This window comes from Mesoplodon densirostris, chromosome 5 (assembly GCF_025265405.1).
Source record: "Mesoplodon densirostris isolate mMesDen1 chromosome 5, mMesDen1 primary haplotype, whole genome shotgun sequence".
Lineage (NCBI taxonomy): Eukaryota > Metazoa > Chordata > Mammalia > Artiodactyla > Ziphiidae > Mesoplodon > Mesoplodon densirostris.
Window position 1 is genome coordinate 141,047,464 of NC_082665.1, and position 17,377 is coordinate 141,064,840.

Below are 17,377 nucleotides of genomic sequence, written 5' to 3' on the forward strand. Positions count from 1 at the left end.
CTTCCACTATTATACAATTAGAAAGACCTATCTTTCTTCCACTAGGTGATGTTTTTGTTGGTGTCCAGAGCTCTAAACTATCTCTACTTGTTCAATCACTTGTATCTGAGTTGAATATAACTAGTATAACATTATTGGGGACTTTTTTTTCAATATCATTTCTTGGGCCTTCTGAGAAATTTCTATCATAATAAGAAAGCTTATATTATTCCAGTTAACGTTTATTTAAAAATGTTTTTCAACTTTGCCTATCTTTTTCCCAGTGATCAGCTGGGTTGGAGCTGAGGAGGTGAGGAAGATCAAACATTTTGGAATAATCTTCTAGTATCATAAGTAAATTAGATAACCAAAGTAAAAACCAAAGCACAGTTATTAAATATTTTTATGTCACTGTTATAGTTTTAAAATAGATATTAAAAATCTAGAGATTAATAAACCTTTAAAACTTGAAATATTTCAAGATCACTGAGGAATGGAAATTTAATTGAAACTCAGGATATCAAAAAATAAAGTGACTTACCAAAAATAAAAACATGACACTTTGTTTATGGATATCAGAAGGCATCTTGGCTAAAAAGATAAATGCTTTCACTTGACTCAGAGCTAATCAGCAATATTTGCACATAATGACTGAGCCATGAATTTATGGATCTCTTTTATAAGAGAAGCAGAGCTGGGTGGTTGGCTGAACATATAAAGCCAATCAGATAAGACTGTAACACTTGCATAAATATTAATTGCTGCCAATCTGTTTCTAGTTTAGAGACTAAAATATATATCATCATTCCTAATCTCACTAATTATACACTAGCATTAAAAAAAAATTCAGCGTGTTAGAAACATCTTTATTACAAGTCTCGTTAAACACTTCATGCATTACAGAATGCATGTTGCTTCCATTCACTCAAATTCAACTGTGCTGAATGCAGTGAGCAAGAGGATAGTTAGAAACATCTTCATTGCAAGTTTTTTTTAAATGAGGTATAAGTGACACATAACATTATATTAGTTTCAGGTGCACAACATAATTACATATACACTAGCATTTTAAATAAAGACTAACTAGAAGGTCACAGAGCAAACTAATGAGTCTCTTTTAAATGCTGACAATCAAGTTACTGAAGACTTGAACTTAGTATAGCATTAGAAAAGAATAAATTCCAAAACAAGTTCAACATCACACACTAATAAAACTTGTATTAATCACGTAACACGATCAGTTAATGATCAGGCTGTTTTTCGATATTCTTAACTTTTTTCCTATCTCTGCTCCGTGTATTCATTAAGTCAAAACAGGGCCATGTTCACTGCAATGTGTCTTAGATTTGAAGCTCTGCCGCTGCCTAAATCTCAGCCCTCAAATATCTCCTGCCTTTATTAGCACCATATCCTCTGTGTACCATAAAGAATTTTTGTTTTAAAAATAACAGAAAATCTTAACCCAAACAGGCTTGAGGCAAAAAGTCTCTACTGCTTAAAGAAATAAAAAAGTCCAGAAGAGGATCTGGTTTTAGGAGTCAATCTCTCTCTACTTCTTGACTCTACATTTCTGTGTTGGATTCTTTTTCAGCCTGGCAGTGTCCTTAAAGTGCTCATATGGCTGCTACCAGTTCTAGGCTTCTAACACACAGCTTCATCAAAAAATCCATCAAGGGGGCTTCCCTGGTGGCGCAGTGGTTGGGAGTCCGCCTGCCGATGCAGGGGACATGGGTTCGTGCCCTGGTCTGGGAGGATCCCATGTGCCGCGGAGCAGCTGGGCCCGTGAGCCATGGCCGCTGAGCCTGCGCGTCCGGAGCCTGTGCTCCGCAGTGGGAGAGGCCACAACAGTGAGAGGCCTGTGTACCACAAAAAAAAAAAAATCCATCAAAAAAGAGATGTGCAGGGCCTCCCTGGTGGCGAAAGTGGTTGAGAGTCCGCCTGCCGATGCAGGGGATACGGGTTCGTGCCCCGGTCCGGGAGGATCCCATGTGCCGCGGAGCGGCTGGGCCCGTGAGCCATGGCCGCTGAGCCTGCGCGTCCGGAGCCTGCGCGTCCGGAGCCTGTGCTCCGCAACGGGGGAGGCCACAACAGTGAGAGGCCCGCATACCGCAGGAAAAAAAAAAAAAAAAAAAAGAGATGTGCCTCATTCTTTTTTGTTAAAATTGGGTCATTCTTCCATATAAAGATGAGACAGTGTTCTGATTGGCCAGGCCTAAATCACTGCCCACATCCAGGGTTGGAATAGAATCAAGAACATCAAAACCACATGGGCTCAGAATGAAAAAGAGATGATTCTTTCTAGAGCAGTGCTAATAGAAATGTAATGAGAGATACTTATGTATTTTTAATGTTCCAGTAGCCACATTTTAAAAGGTAAAAGGAAATAGGTGAAATTAGTATATTAATTATAAGATACAGTATATTTTATTTAACCCAATATATCCAAAATATTGTCATTTTACTATATTATCAAAGTAAAAAAATTATGAATATACCACAAAAAAATGTACTTGTAAGTAATAAAAGTCCCATTACCGCAAAAAAAAAAAAAATTATGAATAAAATACTTGGCCTTTTAAAGAAATTTGGAGTAAGTTTTCAAAATCCAGTGCATATTTTACACTTCCACCATAGCTCAATTCAATTAAAAATTCAGTTCCTCAATTGCTGTACCCTCATTTCAAGTACTTGATGCCATTTGTGGGTACTAGCCATCATATTGGGCAGCACACCTACAGAATCTAGAGGGCACCTGAATGGTAATGTTATCCGAAGAAAAATGAATGCTATTGGTTGGCAAAACAACAGATACACACTATAGCTTCTTGATTGGTTTCCTTCTTTTCTGTCTATCCACATTCTTGTCCTATCAACAAGCAGACCAACAACAGACCGAGAAGTTAAGCAATGTAGACTATAAGTTACAACCCTTTATCGATCAGTCCCAATTTTTCCTAAACCTAACTTGTCATATTATTTGTGTTTAAATTAAGTTCTGCCCAGCCTGAGTCTTCACTACTGTACTGTCACAGGCTTACTCATCCCTCTACGAGTAGGTGTCATTTGCAAGGGATAAAATGTTCAAGCAAACGTTGTACAAGAAGACTTGTTCTACCCAAAACGCCAAAAGCGGTCCCAGGTAAGAAATACCACTGGTCTATTGGGAAAAAACTCTCTGGGCAAAACAAACAAACAAAAAATACAAACAAAAAACCCACCCAGATTTGTAGAGTTAACTGATTTCCATGGTGTAAATATTCCCACCATGGCTGATTCAAACTGCCAGCATGAAATTTAACAAATGGATAGAAAAATTATCTGTTAAATATGGCACCTAATGCCTAGGAATAAGCAAAAAAAGATATATCATAGTAACTTTTACCTGAATCATTAAAAATTCAGTATATACAATGAATTCACAATGATGACTAGCTTTATCTAATGAAAAGCACTGAGCTTGGGAAGCATAGAGTTGACCTTAGACTACAATTTAATGTTTTAGTTTTTTCATGAAGGGAATGTAGTAATGTAATACCTGTGTGTGTGTATGTATATAAAACTTAAAAGAAAGCGTTGACAACTGTTATAATATTTTGGATGGAGACAGAAATTGTGGTCCTGGAAGTTCTCTTATCCTCAGTTTCCTTATATTTGCTTGAAGAAACATGAAAAAAAGGCTTCCATTAAAATATATATTTTCTTCCATACAAAACTTTCAAATTTTGAACTTGCATATTTAATCTACTAATTCCTGTTTCATGCTATATTAGGTCTGAAACTTAAATCCCATGTAAACCTTGACAAGATAAAATACTCAAATGCCATACACTGAGAACTCTTTAAATAACTTTGGAAAATCAGTAACTTTGAAATTATTATTTGTTTCAACAATTTACATGCTACTTATCTAAAGATTTCCAACTTTATAATGCTAAAAACATAGTTTCATGATTTTTAACCTTAAATTAAGTTTAACTTTAAAAATATTTGCACTCATGGCAACACATAATGAAAAAGAGTGACTGAAAAACACTGGAAAATGGCAACATTTCTCAGTTTAATGAGGAAGCAAGCCAAGTTAGGTTTTAAAACTATTGTATCTGGATTAGATATAAGTTGGTTTGACTTTTTGTACCAATTTAGAATCGTGTGCATATATTGGAATATTGATAAACTGATATAGTATTTTCTCTTAAGAAATTAGATCCAATTAGGATATATAATGAGGCTCATATTCATTGCCAGTACTGTCAAAATAAAACAAATATGTTTTGGAAGTATTCTTCCCAGGAAGAAAACCCAGGGTTTTTACTATGAAATAAAATATTTGCCTTCCTAGAGAAAATCAAAAACATGACATCATAATGCCCCCTATTGTTTAAAGTGGGGTATGCATTAGAAACTGTTCCCAAGTTATATACAAATAAGTGGACATTTTGGTAACTTGTGGTGAATTTATAACAGCAACAAACGTTAAAAAATAAATACATCTCCTAGACTCTTAAGAGCACATTTCCAAATAGCTTAAGATTTGTAACTTGAATAATCTGCCCACCAAAAGGGAAATTCTAAGAGCTCCGGAAGATACAAATTAAAATCTAATTGTGTGACAATAACAGTAAACTTATTTTCATGTATATATTAAATTAATATGCTTTATCTTTATTTCATTAAAACAATGACCCCGACAGACACCATACCTGCCTCCAAAATACTTAAGCATCACATAAAAATAGGCCCAAATACAGACTATCCCGGAAGAAAAAGGAAGGTGTGATAGATGAACTGACCACATGGTGGCAACATTTCACCACATAAATGCAAATAAACCAGCATTGGACACTGGAAATACCATGGATTTAAAGAAAGGACTCAGAGTAAATAAAGGCTCACTTTCTTTACAGTACTTTACTCCTTTTATAGTGCTACTTTACTTTCTCTATAGTAAAGTAAGTCTTACCTAACATCCTACCAGTATGCACATACTAATTTTATTTTGGGGTCGAGTACGTCATTTCCCACGTATAATCTGGCTTACATGCAATGTATACTTTATTTCAACCGTTTAAAGTATTCCATTAAATTTAAATTTCAATGTGTGAGGAACTTGTTGATTTTTCCCCTTGGAACAGTTATGCTTTACTGAAGCCTGCTGTGGAGTAGGGCTGTCTCCGGAACCTATTCCAAACCTACGCCCCTGCTCAACTACTCCCTCAACCCACCCTGGAGGGAGAAACCTACAGAAGCCTTCTGGATGCCACAGATGTTCCTGGCATCCAAACTGCAAACAACCCTAGGGCTGGAAGAAATCTGATTATGCTTTATTGGAAATACGTAGAGTGGAGAAATAAGGTATTCCAGTTCTCCTGACAGCTGGGCCTGAAGTGGTTTTCTAAGAGAATCTCAATTGTCTTTATTACTGACAATTAAACAATTAAGTCCACAACATTTAAAAGAACCAAGAGGTAATATTTGATTAAATAATTGTGACAAAGATAAAAGCAAGTGACATACTTTTTTACTAAGTAGATCCCTTCAGGTCACATGTTTATCTACAGTGGAAGTTAACCCATTTTCTGAAGTCTCCTAATATGAGTCCTAGTCATTCACGCACATCTATAAGACAGTAATGAGTGATAACCTCTCTATTCATGAGCACGTAGACCTGATCAAAGATGCAATTCCCTTAGAAATTAACTACCATCCTTGTATTATTCTATGGTTAGAGTGTAGGGCTCCAACCCTCTCACAGATGGGTACCCTAAGTAATTACAAAGGCAGGAAATTAGCAATGCCTTTAAAAAATATTTATTTATTTATTTGGTTGCACAGGGATCTTCATTGCCCCATGCGGGATCTTCCTTGCGGCGTGCAGGATCTTTAATTGGGGCACGCGGGATCTTTTAGTTGTGGTAAGAGTCCACACGCTGCAACTAAAGAAGGATCCCACATGGCTCAACTAAAAGATCCCGCATGCAGCAATGTCCTTCTACAAATTCAACACTGCTATTGCAAGAGCAATCCAACGGCTACATTTTTAAAAAATGACCAATGGAAACATTTTGGCTTAAAAAATATCTATATCTTCTCACTAAAACATGAGTTGTAAAACAATAGGTGTAAAAAAGTATGTAATTAAGACTAAATTACGATTTGCATGACAAGTTAATAATGGCTCAAGAGGATGATAGTAATGCATTCCAAGTATGCATTCCAGGGAAATAATTAGACATTAAAAAGTTATGACTGGACTTCCGGGTAAGATGGCGGAAGAGTAAGACGCGGAGATCACCCCCCTCCCCACGGATACACCAGAAATACAGCTACACGTGGAACAACTCCTACAGAAAAACTACTGAACGCTGGCAGAAGACCCCAGACCTCCCAAAAGGCAAGAAACTCCCCACATACCTGGGTAGGGCAAAGCGGAGAGATTCCCGCACAGAGGATCGGTGCCGAGCGGCACTCACCAGCCCGAGAGGCTTGTCTGCTCGCCCGCCGGGGCGGGCGGCGCTGGAAGCTGAGGCTCGGGCTTCGGTCAGAGCGCAGGGAGAGGACTGGGGCTGGCGGCAAGAACTCAGCCTGAAGGGGGCTAATGTGCCACAGCTAGCCGGGAGGGAGTCCGGGAAAACTCTGGAGCTGCCGAAGAGGCAAGAGACTTTTTCTTCCCTCTTGGTTTCCTGGTGCACGAGGAGAGGGGATTAAGAGCGCTGCTTAAAGGAGCCCCACAGACAGGTGCGAGTCGCGGCTGAAAGCGTGGAGCCCAGTGACGGGCGTGGGACGCTGGGGCTGCTGCTGCCGCCGCCAAGAAGCCTGTGTGCGAGCGCAGGTCACTGTCCACACCGCCCTTCTGGGAGCCTGTGCAGCCCGCCACTGCCGGGGTTCCGGGATCCAGGGGCGGCTTCCCTGGGAGAACACACGGCGCGCCTCGGGCTGATGCAACGTCACGCCGGCCTCTGCCGCTGCAGGCTCGCCCCGCACTCCGGGCCCCTCCCTCCCGCCCAGCCTGAGTGAGCCAGAGTCCCCGAAGAGGCTGCTCCTTTAACCCTGTCCTGGCTGAGCGAAGAACAGACGCCCTCCAGCGACCTACATGCAGAGGCGGGGCCAAATCCAAAGCTGAGACCCAGGAGCTGTGAGAACAAAGAAGAGAAAGGTAAACCTATCCCAGCAGCCTCAGAAGCAGCAGATTAAAGCTTCACAATCAACTTGATATACCATGCATCTGTGGAATACATGAATAGACAACAAATCATCCCAAATGGAGGAGCCAGGAGTCAGTGCTGTGCTTCTGAGGTGGGAGAGCCAACTTCAGGACACTGATCCACAAGAGACCTCCTAGCTCCACATAATATCAAATGGCGAAAATCTTCCAGAGATCTCCATCTCAACACCAGCACCCAGCTTCACTCAAGGACCAGCAAGCTACAGTGCTGGACACCCTATGCCAAACAACTAGCAAGACAGGAGCACAACGCCACCCATTAGCAGAGAGGTGGCATAAAATCATAAAAAGTCCGCAGACACCCCAAAACACACCACCAGACGTGGACCTGCCCACCAGAAAGACAAGATCCAGCCTCATCCACCAGAACACAGGCACTAGTCCCCTCCACCAGGAAGCCTACACAACCCACTAAACCAACCTTAGCCACTGGGGACAGACACCAAAAACAACGGGAACTACGAACCTGCAGCCTGCAAAAAAGAGACCCCAAACCCAGTAACATAAGCAAAATGAGAAGCCAGAAAAACACACAGCAGGAGAAGGATCAAGATAAAAACCCACCAGACCTAACAAATGAAGAGGTAATAGGCAGTCTACCTGAAAAAGAATTCAGAATAATGATGGTAAAGATGATCCAAGATTCTATTTCCAAGATCCAAAATCTTGGAAAAAGAATAGACAAAATGCAAGAAACAGTTAACAAGGACCTAGAAGAACTAAAGATGAATCAAGCATTGATTAAAAACACAATAAATGAAATAAAAAATACTCTAGATGGGATCAATAGCAGAATAACTGAGGCAGAAGAATGGATAAGTGAGGTGGAAGATAAAATAGTGGAAATAACTGATGCAGAGCAAAATAAAGAAAAAAGAATGAAAAGAAGAGAGGACAGTCTCAGAGACCTCTGGGACAACATTAAATGCACCAACATTCGAATTATAGGGGTTCCAGAAGAAGAAGAGAAAAAGAAAGGGACTGAGAAAATATTTGAAGAGATTATAGTTGAAAACTTCCCTAATATGGGAAAGGAAATAGTTAATCAAGTCCAGGAGGCACAGAGAGTCCCATACAGAATAAATCCAAGGAGAACTACGCCAAGACACATAATAATCAAATTGTCAAAAATTAAACACAAAGAAATCATATTAAAAGCAGGAAGGCAAAAACAACAAATAACACACAAGGGAATCCCCATCAGGTCAACAGCTGATCTCTCAGCAGAAACTCTACAAGCCAGAAGGGAGTGGCAGGGCATAATTAAAGTGATGAAGGAGAAAAACCTGCAACCAAGATTACTCTATCCAGCAAGGATCTCATTCAGATTTGATGGAGAAAGTAAAACCTTTACAGACAAGCAAAAGCTGAGAGAGTTCAGCACCACCAAACCAGCTTTACAACAAATGCTAAAGGAACTTTTCTAGGCAAGAAACACAGCAGAAGGAAAAGACCTACAGTAACAAACCCAAAACAATTAAGAAAATGGGAATAGGAACATACATATCGATAATAACCTTAAATGTAAATGGACTAAATGCTCCCACCAAAAGACACAGATTGGCTGAATGGATACAAAAACAAGACCCATATATATGCTGTCTACAAGAGACCCACTTCAGACCTAGAGACACATACAGACTGAAAGTAAGGGGATGGAAAAAGATATTCCATGCAAATGGAAACCAAAAGAAAGCTGGAGTAGCAATTCTCATATCAGACAAAATAGACTTTAAAATAAAGACTACTAGAAGAGACAAAGAAGGACACTATATAATGTTCAAGGGATCAATCCAAGAAGAAGATATAACAATTGTAAATATTTATGCACCAAACATAGGAGCACCTCATTACATAAGGCAAATACTAACAGCCATAGAAGGAGAAATCGACAGTAACACAATCATAGTAGGGGACTTTAACACCCCACTTTCATCAATGGACAGATCATCCAAAATGAAAATAAATAAGGAAACACAAGCTTTAAATGATACATTAAACAAGATGGACTTAATTGATATTTATAGGACATTCCATCCAAAAACAGCAGAATACACATTTTTCTCAAGTGCGCATGGAACACTCTCCAGGATAGATCATATCTTGATCATAAATCAAGCCTTGGTAAATTTAAGAAAATTGAAATTGTATCAAGTATCTTTTGCGACCACAATGCTATGAGACTAGATATAAATTACAGGAAAAGATATGTAAAAAATGCAAACACATGGAGGCTAAACAATACACTACTTAATAACGAAGTGATCACTGAAGAAATCAAAGAGGAAATTAAAAAATACCTAGAAACAAATGACAATGGAGACACAACGACCCAAAACCTATGGGATGCAGCAAAAGCAGTTCTAAGAGGGAAGTTTATAGCAATACAATCCCACCTTAAGAAACAGGAAACATCTCGAATAAACAACCTAACCTTGCACCTAAAGCAATTAGAGAAAGAAGACCAAAAACATCCCAAAGTTAGGAGAAGGAAAGAAATCATAAAAATCAGATCGGAAATAAATGAAAAAGAAATGAAGGAAATGATAGCAAAGATCAATAAAACTAAAAGCTGGTTCTTTGAGAAGATAAACAAAATTGATAAACCATTAGCCAGACTCATCAAGAAAAAAAAGAAGACTCAATAGAATTAGAAATGAAAAAGGAGAAGTAACAACTGACACTGCAGAAATACAAAAGATCATGAGAGATTACTACAAGCAACTCTATGCCAATAAAATGGACAACCTGGAAGTAATGGACAAATTCTTAGAAATGCACAACCTGCCAAGACTGAATCAGGAAGAAATAGAAAATATGAATAGACCAATCACAAGCACTGAAATTAAAACTGTGATAAAAAATCTTCCAACAAACAAAAGCCCAGGACCAGAGGGCTTCACAGGCGAATTCTATCAAGCATTTAGAGAAGAGCTAACACCTATCCTTCTCAAACTCTTCCAAAATATAGCAGAGGGAGGAACACTCCCAAACTCATTCTACGCGGCCACCATCACCTTGATACCAAAACCAGACAAGGATGTCACAAAGAAAGAAAACTACAGGCCAATATCACTGATGAACATAGATGCAAAAATCCTCTACAAAATACTAGCAAACAGAATCCAACAGCACATTAAAAGGATCATACACCATGATCAAGTGGGATTTATCCCAGGAATGCAAGGATTCTTCAATATACACAAATCAATCAACGTGATACACCATATTAACAAACTGAAGGAGAAAAACCATATGATCATCTCAATAGATGCAGAGAAAGCTTTTGACAAAATTCAACACCCATTTATGATAAAAACCCTGCAGAAAGTAAGCATAGAGGGAACTTTCCTCAACATAATAAAGGCCATATATGACAAACCCACAGCCAACATCGTCCTCAATGGTGAAAAACTGAAACCATTTCCACTAAGATCAGAAACAAGACAAGGTTGCCCACTCTCACCACTATTATTCAACCTAGTTTTGGAAGTTCTAGCCACATCAATCAGAGAATAAAAGGAAATAATAGGAATCCAAATTGGAAAAGAAGAAGTAAAGCTGTCACTGTTTGCAGATGACATGATACTATACATAGAGAATCCTAAAGATGCTACCAGAAAACTCCTAGAGCTAATCAATGAATTTGGTGAAGTTGCAGGATACAAAATTAATGCACAGAAATCTCTGGCATTCCTATATACTAATGATGAAAAATCTGAAAGTGAAATCAAGGAAACACTCCCATTTACCATTGCAACAAAAAGAATAAAATATCAAGGAATAAACCTACCTAAGGAGACAAAAGACCTGTATGCAGAAAATTATAAGACACTGATCAAAGAAATTAAAGATGATACAAATAGATGGAGAGATATACCATGTTCTTGGATTGGAAGAATCAACATTGTGAAAATGACTCTACTACCCAAAGCAATCTACAGATTCAATGCAATCCCTATCAAACTATCACTGGAGTTTTTCACAGAACTAGAACAAAAAATTTCACAATTTGTATGGAAATACAAAAGAGCCCGAATAGCCAAAGCAATCTTGAGAACGAAAAATGGAGCTGGAGGAATCAGGCTCCCTGACTTCAGACTCTACTACAAAGCTACAGTAATCAAGACAGTATGGTACTGGCACAAAAACAGAAAGATAGCTCAATGGAACAGGATAGAAAACCCAGAGATAAACCCACGGACATATGGTCACCTTATCTTTGATAAAGGAGGCAGGAATGTACAGTGGAGAAAGGACAGTCTCTTCAGTAAGTGGTGCTGGGAAAACTGGATAGGGACATGTAAAAGTATGAGATTAGATCACTCCCTAGCACCAAACTAGCTACACAAAAATAAGCTCAAAAATACACAAAAATAAGCTCAAAATGGATTAAAGACCTAAATGTAAGACCAGACACTATCAAACTCTTAGAGGAAAACATAGGCAGAACACTCTATGACATAAATCACAGCAAGATCCTTTTTGACCCACCTCCTAGAGAAATGGAAATAAAGACAAAAATAAACACATGGGACCTAATGAAACTTCAAAGCTTCTGCACAGCAAAGGAAACCATAAACAAGACCAAAAGACAACCCTAGAATGGGAGAAAATATTTGCAAATGAAGCAACTGACAAAGGATTAATCTCCAAAATTTATAAGCAGCTCATGCAGCTCAATAACAAAAAAAACAAACAACCCAATCCAAAACTGGGCAGAAGACCTAAATAGACATTTCTCCACAGAAGATATACAGACTGCCAACAAACACATGAAAGGATGCTCAACATCTTTACTCATTAGAGAAATACAAATCAAAACTACAATGAGATATCATCTCACACCGGTCAGAATGGCCATCATCAAAAAATCTATAAACAATAAATGCTGGAGAGGGTGTGGAAAAAAGGGAACACTCTTGCACTGCTGGTGGGAATGTGAATTGGTACAGCCACTATGGAGAACGGTATGGAGATTCCTTAAAAATCTACAAATAGAACTACCATATGACCCAGCAATCCCACTACTGGGCATATACCCTGAGAAAACCATAATTCAAAAAGAGACATGTACCAAAATGTTCATAGCAGCCCTATTTACAATAGCCCAGAGATGGAAACAACCTAAGTGTCCATCATCGGATGAATGGGTAAAGAAGATGTGGCACATATATACAATGGAATATTACTCAGCCATAAAAAGAAACGAAATTGAGCTATTTGTAATGAGGTGGATGGACCTAGAGTCTGTCATACAGAGTGAAGTAAGTCAGAAAGAGAAAGACAAATACTGTATGCTGACACATATATATGGAATTTAAGAAAAAAAAATGTCATGAAGAACATAGGGGTAAGACAGGAATAAAGACACAGACCTACTAGAGCATGGACTTGAGGATATGGGGAGGGGGAAGGGTAAGCTGTGACAAAGTGAAAGAGCGGCATGGACATATATACACTACCAAACGTAAGGTAGATAGCTAGTGGGAAGCAGCCGCATAGCACAGGGAGATCAGCTCGGTGCTTTGTGACCGCCTGGAGGGGTGGGATAGGGAGGGTGGGAGGGAGACGCAAAAGGGAGGGGATATGGGAACATATGTATATGTATAACTGATTAAATTTGTTATAAAGCAAAAAAAAAATAAAAGATAAAAGAAAAAAGTTATGACTGGCCATATAACATGTAACTTAGGATATGTGAATGTCACAGTCAATTAAATATACATATGCATAAGTATCTATTTATAATACATAAACCCACACATACATTTGAAATTACAGAGCAAAGATGAAAGAAAACATATAGAATTACTCCTAAAATTTTTTATTAATTAACATCTGTGTACTCTGACCCTACTTTTACACAACATTCCAACACCAGTACTCCCAGAGAAACTGATGGAGCAAGTATATTACAGAGACTCAAACATTATAGAGCACCACTATATATATATTTGTGAAATGATGGTATATTTTCTAGTTGCCACTGATGTTACAAAGTATTCCTAAAAAGATTCTTAAGTGTTGAGGAAAATTTGTGTTATTAGTAATTCACTGGTAGTTTGTAGGCAAACAAAAATTTTAGGCTGCTTGGCCAGCCTTGTTCCATAGATCAGTGATTTGTGGAAATATCGGAAACCTTAATCTACATGCAGGACAAATAAGTTGTAAAGAAGCTAATGTTAACTTTTTTTTGTTTTGTTTTGTTTTGTTTTTAACGTTTTTATTGGAGTACAATTGCTTTACAATGGTGTGTTAATTTCTGCTTTTATAACAAAGTGAATCAGTAATACATATACATATGTTCCCATATCTCTTCCCTCTTGTGTCTCCCTCCCTCCCACCCTCCCTATCCCACCCCTCCAGGCGGTCACAAAGCACCGAGCTGATCTCCCTGTGCTATGCAGCTGCTTCCCACTAGCTATCTATTTTACATTTGGTAATGTATATATGTCCATGACACTGTCTCACTTCGTCACAGCTTACCCTTCCCCTCCCCATGTCCTCAAGTCCATTCTCTGCGTCTGTCTTTATTCCTGTCATGCCCCTAGGTTCTTCATGACTTTTTTTTTTTTTTTAGATTCCATATATATATGTGTTAGCATATGGTACTTGTTTTTCTCTTTCTGACTTACTTCACTCTGTATGACAGACTCTAGGTCCATCCACCTCATTAACAATAACTCAATTTCGTTTCTTTTTATGGCTGAGTAATATTCCATTGTATATATGTGCCACATCTTCTTTATCCATTCATCTGTCGATGGACACTTAAGTTGCTTCCATGTCGTGGCTATTGTAAATAGAGCTGCAGTGAACATTGTGGTAAATGACTCTTTTTGAATTATGGTATTCTCAGGGTATATGCCCAGTAGTGGGATTGCTGGGTTGTATGGCAGTTCTATTTTTAGTTTTTTTAAGGAAACTTCATACTTTTCTCCATAGTGGCTGTATCAATTTACATTCCTACCAACAGTGCAAAAGGGTTCCCTTTCCTCCACACCCTCTCTAGCATTTATTGTTTGCAGATTTTTTGATGATGGCCATTCTGACCGGTGTGAGATGATATCGCATTGTAGTTTTGATTTGCATTAATCTAATGATTAATGATGTTGAGCATTCTTTCATGTGTTTGTTGGCACCCTGTATATCTTCTTTGGAGAAATGTCTATTCAGGTCTTCTGCCCACTTTTGGATTGGGTTGTTTGTTTTTTTGATATTGAGCTGCATGAGTTGTTTGTATATTTTGGAGATTAATTCTTTGTCAGTTGCTTCATTTGCAAATATTTTCTCCCATTCTGAGGGTTGTCTTTTAATCTTGTTTATGGTATCCTTTGCTGTGCAAAAGCTTTTAAGTTTCATTACATCCTGTTAGTTTATTTTTGTTTTTATTTCCATTTTTCTAGGAGGTGGGTCAAAAAGGTTCTTGCTGTGATTTTTGTCACAGAGTGTTCTGCCTATGTTTTCCTCTAAGAGTTTGATAGTGTCTGGCCTTACATTTAGGTCTTTAATCCATTTTGCGTTTTTTTGTGTGTATGGTGTTAGGGAGTGTTCTAATTTCATTCTTTTACATGTAGCTGCCCAGTTTTCCCAGAACCACTATTGAAGAGGCTGTCTTCCATCCACTATATATTCTTGCCTCCTTTATCAAAGATAAGGTGACTATATGTGCGTGGGTTTATCTCTGGGCTTTCTATCCTGTTCCATTGATCTATATTTCTGTTTTTGTGCCAGTACCATACTGTCTTGATTAGTGTAGCTTTGTAGTACAGTCTGAAGTCCAGGAGCCTGATTCCTCCAGCTCCGTTTTCCTTTCTCAAGATTGCTTTTGCTATTCAGGGTCTTTTGTGTTTCCATACAAATTTTGAAATTTTTTGTTCTACTTCTGTGAAAAATACCAGTGGTAGTTTGATAGGGATTGCATTGAATCTGTAGATCGTTTTGAGTAGTATATTCATTTTCACAATGTTGATACTTCCAATCCAAGACATGGTATACCTCTCCATTTATTTGTATCATCTTTAATTTCTTTGATCAGTGTCTTATAATTTTCTGCATACAGGTGTTTTGTCTCCTTATGTAGGTTTATACCTTGGTATTTTATTCTTTTGGTTGCAATGGTAAATAGGAGTGTTTTCTTAATTTCACTTTCAGATTTTTCATCATTAGTGTATATGAATGCTAAAGATTTCTGTGCATTAATTTTGTATCCTGCTACTTTACCAAATTCATTGATTAGCTCTAGTAGTTTTCTGGTAGCTTCTTTAGGATTCTCTATGTATAGTATCGTCATCTGCAAACAGTGACAGCATTACTTCTTTTCCAATTTGGATTCCTTTTATTCCTTTTTCTTCTCTGATTGCTGTGGCTAAAACTTCCAAAACTGTGTTGAATAATAGTGGTGAGAGTGGGCAACCTTGTCTTGTTCCTGATCTTAGTGGAAATGGTTTCAGTTTTTTACCATTGAGGACGATGTTGGCTGTCGGTTTTTCATATATGGCCTTTATTATGTTGAGGAAAGTTCCCTCTATGCTTACTTTCTGCAGGGTTTTTATCATAAATGGGTGTTGAATTTTGTCAAAAGCTTTCTCTGCATCTATTGAGATGATCATATGGTTTTTCTCCTTCAGTTTCTTAATATGGTGTATCACATTGATTGATTTGCGTACATTGAAGAATCCTTGCATTCCTGGGATAAATCCCACTTGATCATGGTGTATGATCCTTTTAATGTGCTGTGGGATTGTTTGCTAGTATTTTGTTGAGGATTTTTGCATCTGTATTCGTCAGTGATATTGGTCTGTAGTTTTCCTCTTGTGACATCTTTGTCTGGTTTTGGTATCAAGGTGATGGTGGCCACATAGAATGAGTTTGGGAGTGTTCCTCCCACTGATATATTTTGGAAGAGTTTGAGAAGGATAGGTGTTAGCTCTTCTCTAAATGCTTGATAGAATTTGCCTGTGAAGCCCTCAGGTCCTGGGCTTTTGTTTGTTGGAAGATTTTTAATCACAGTTTCAATTTCAGTGCCTGTGATTGGTCTGTTCATATTTTCTATTGCTTCCTGGTACAGTCTAGGAAGGTTGTGAATTTCTAAGAATTTGTCCATTTCTTCCAGGTTGTCCATTTTATTGGCATAGAGTTGCTTGTAGTAATCTCTCATGATCCTTTGTATTTCTGCAGTATCAGGTGTTACTTCCACTTTTTCATTCGAATTCTATTGGCTTGAGTCTTCTCCCTTTTTTTCTTGATGAGTCTGGCCAATGGTTTAGCAATTTTATCTTCTCAAAGAACCAGCTTTTAGTTTTATTGAGTTTTGCTATTGTTTCCTTCATTTCTTTTTCATTTATTTCTGATTTGATCATTATGATTTCTTTCCTTCTGCTAACTTTGGGGGTTTTTTGTTCTTCTTTCTCTAAGTGCTTTAGCTGTAAAGTTACATTGTTTATTTGAGATGTTTCTTGTTTCTTCAGGTAGGATTTTATTGCTATAATCTTTCCTCTTAGAACTGCTTTTGTTGCATCCCCTAGGTTTTGGGTCACCATGTTTTCATTGGCATTTGTTTCTAGGTATTTTTTGATTTCCTCTTGGATTTCTTCACTGATCTCTTGGTTATTAAGTGCTGTATGGTCTAGCCTCCATATGTTTCTATATTTTACAGATTTTCTCCTGTAATTGATATCTAGTCTCATAGTGTTGGGGTCAGAAAAGACACTTGATATGATTTCAATTTTCTTAAATTTACCAAGGCTTCATTTGTCACTCAAGATATGATCTATCCTGGAGAATGTTCCATGAGCACTTGAGAAAAATGTGTATTCTTTTGTTTTTGGATGGAATGTCCTATAAATATCAATTAAGTCCATCTTGTTTAATGTATCATTTAAAGCTTGTGTTTCCTTATTTATTTTCATTTTGGATGATCTGTCCATTGGTGAAAGTGGGGTGTTAAATTCCCCTACTCTGATTGTGTTACTGTCGATTTCCCTCTTTATGGCTGTTAGTATTTGCCTTATATATTGAGGTACTCCTATGTTGGGTGCATATTTACAATTGTTATATCTTCTTCTTGGATTGATCCCTTGATCATTATGGAGTGTCCTTCTTTGTCTCTTGTAATAGTCTTTTTTTTAACGTCTATTTTGTCTCATATGTGAATTGCTACTCCAGCATTCT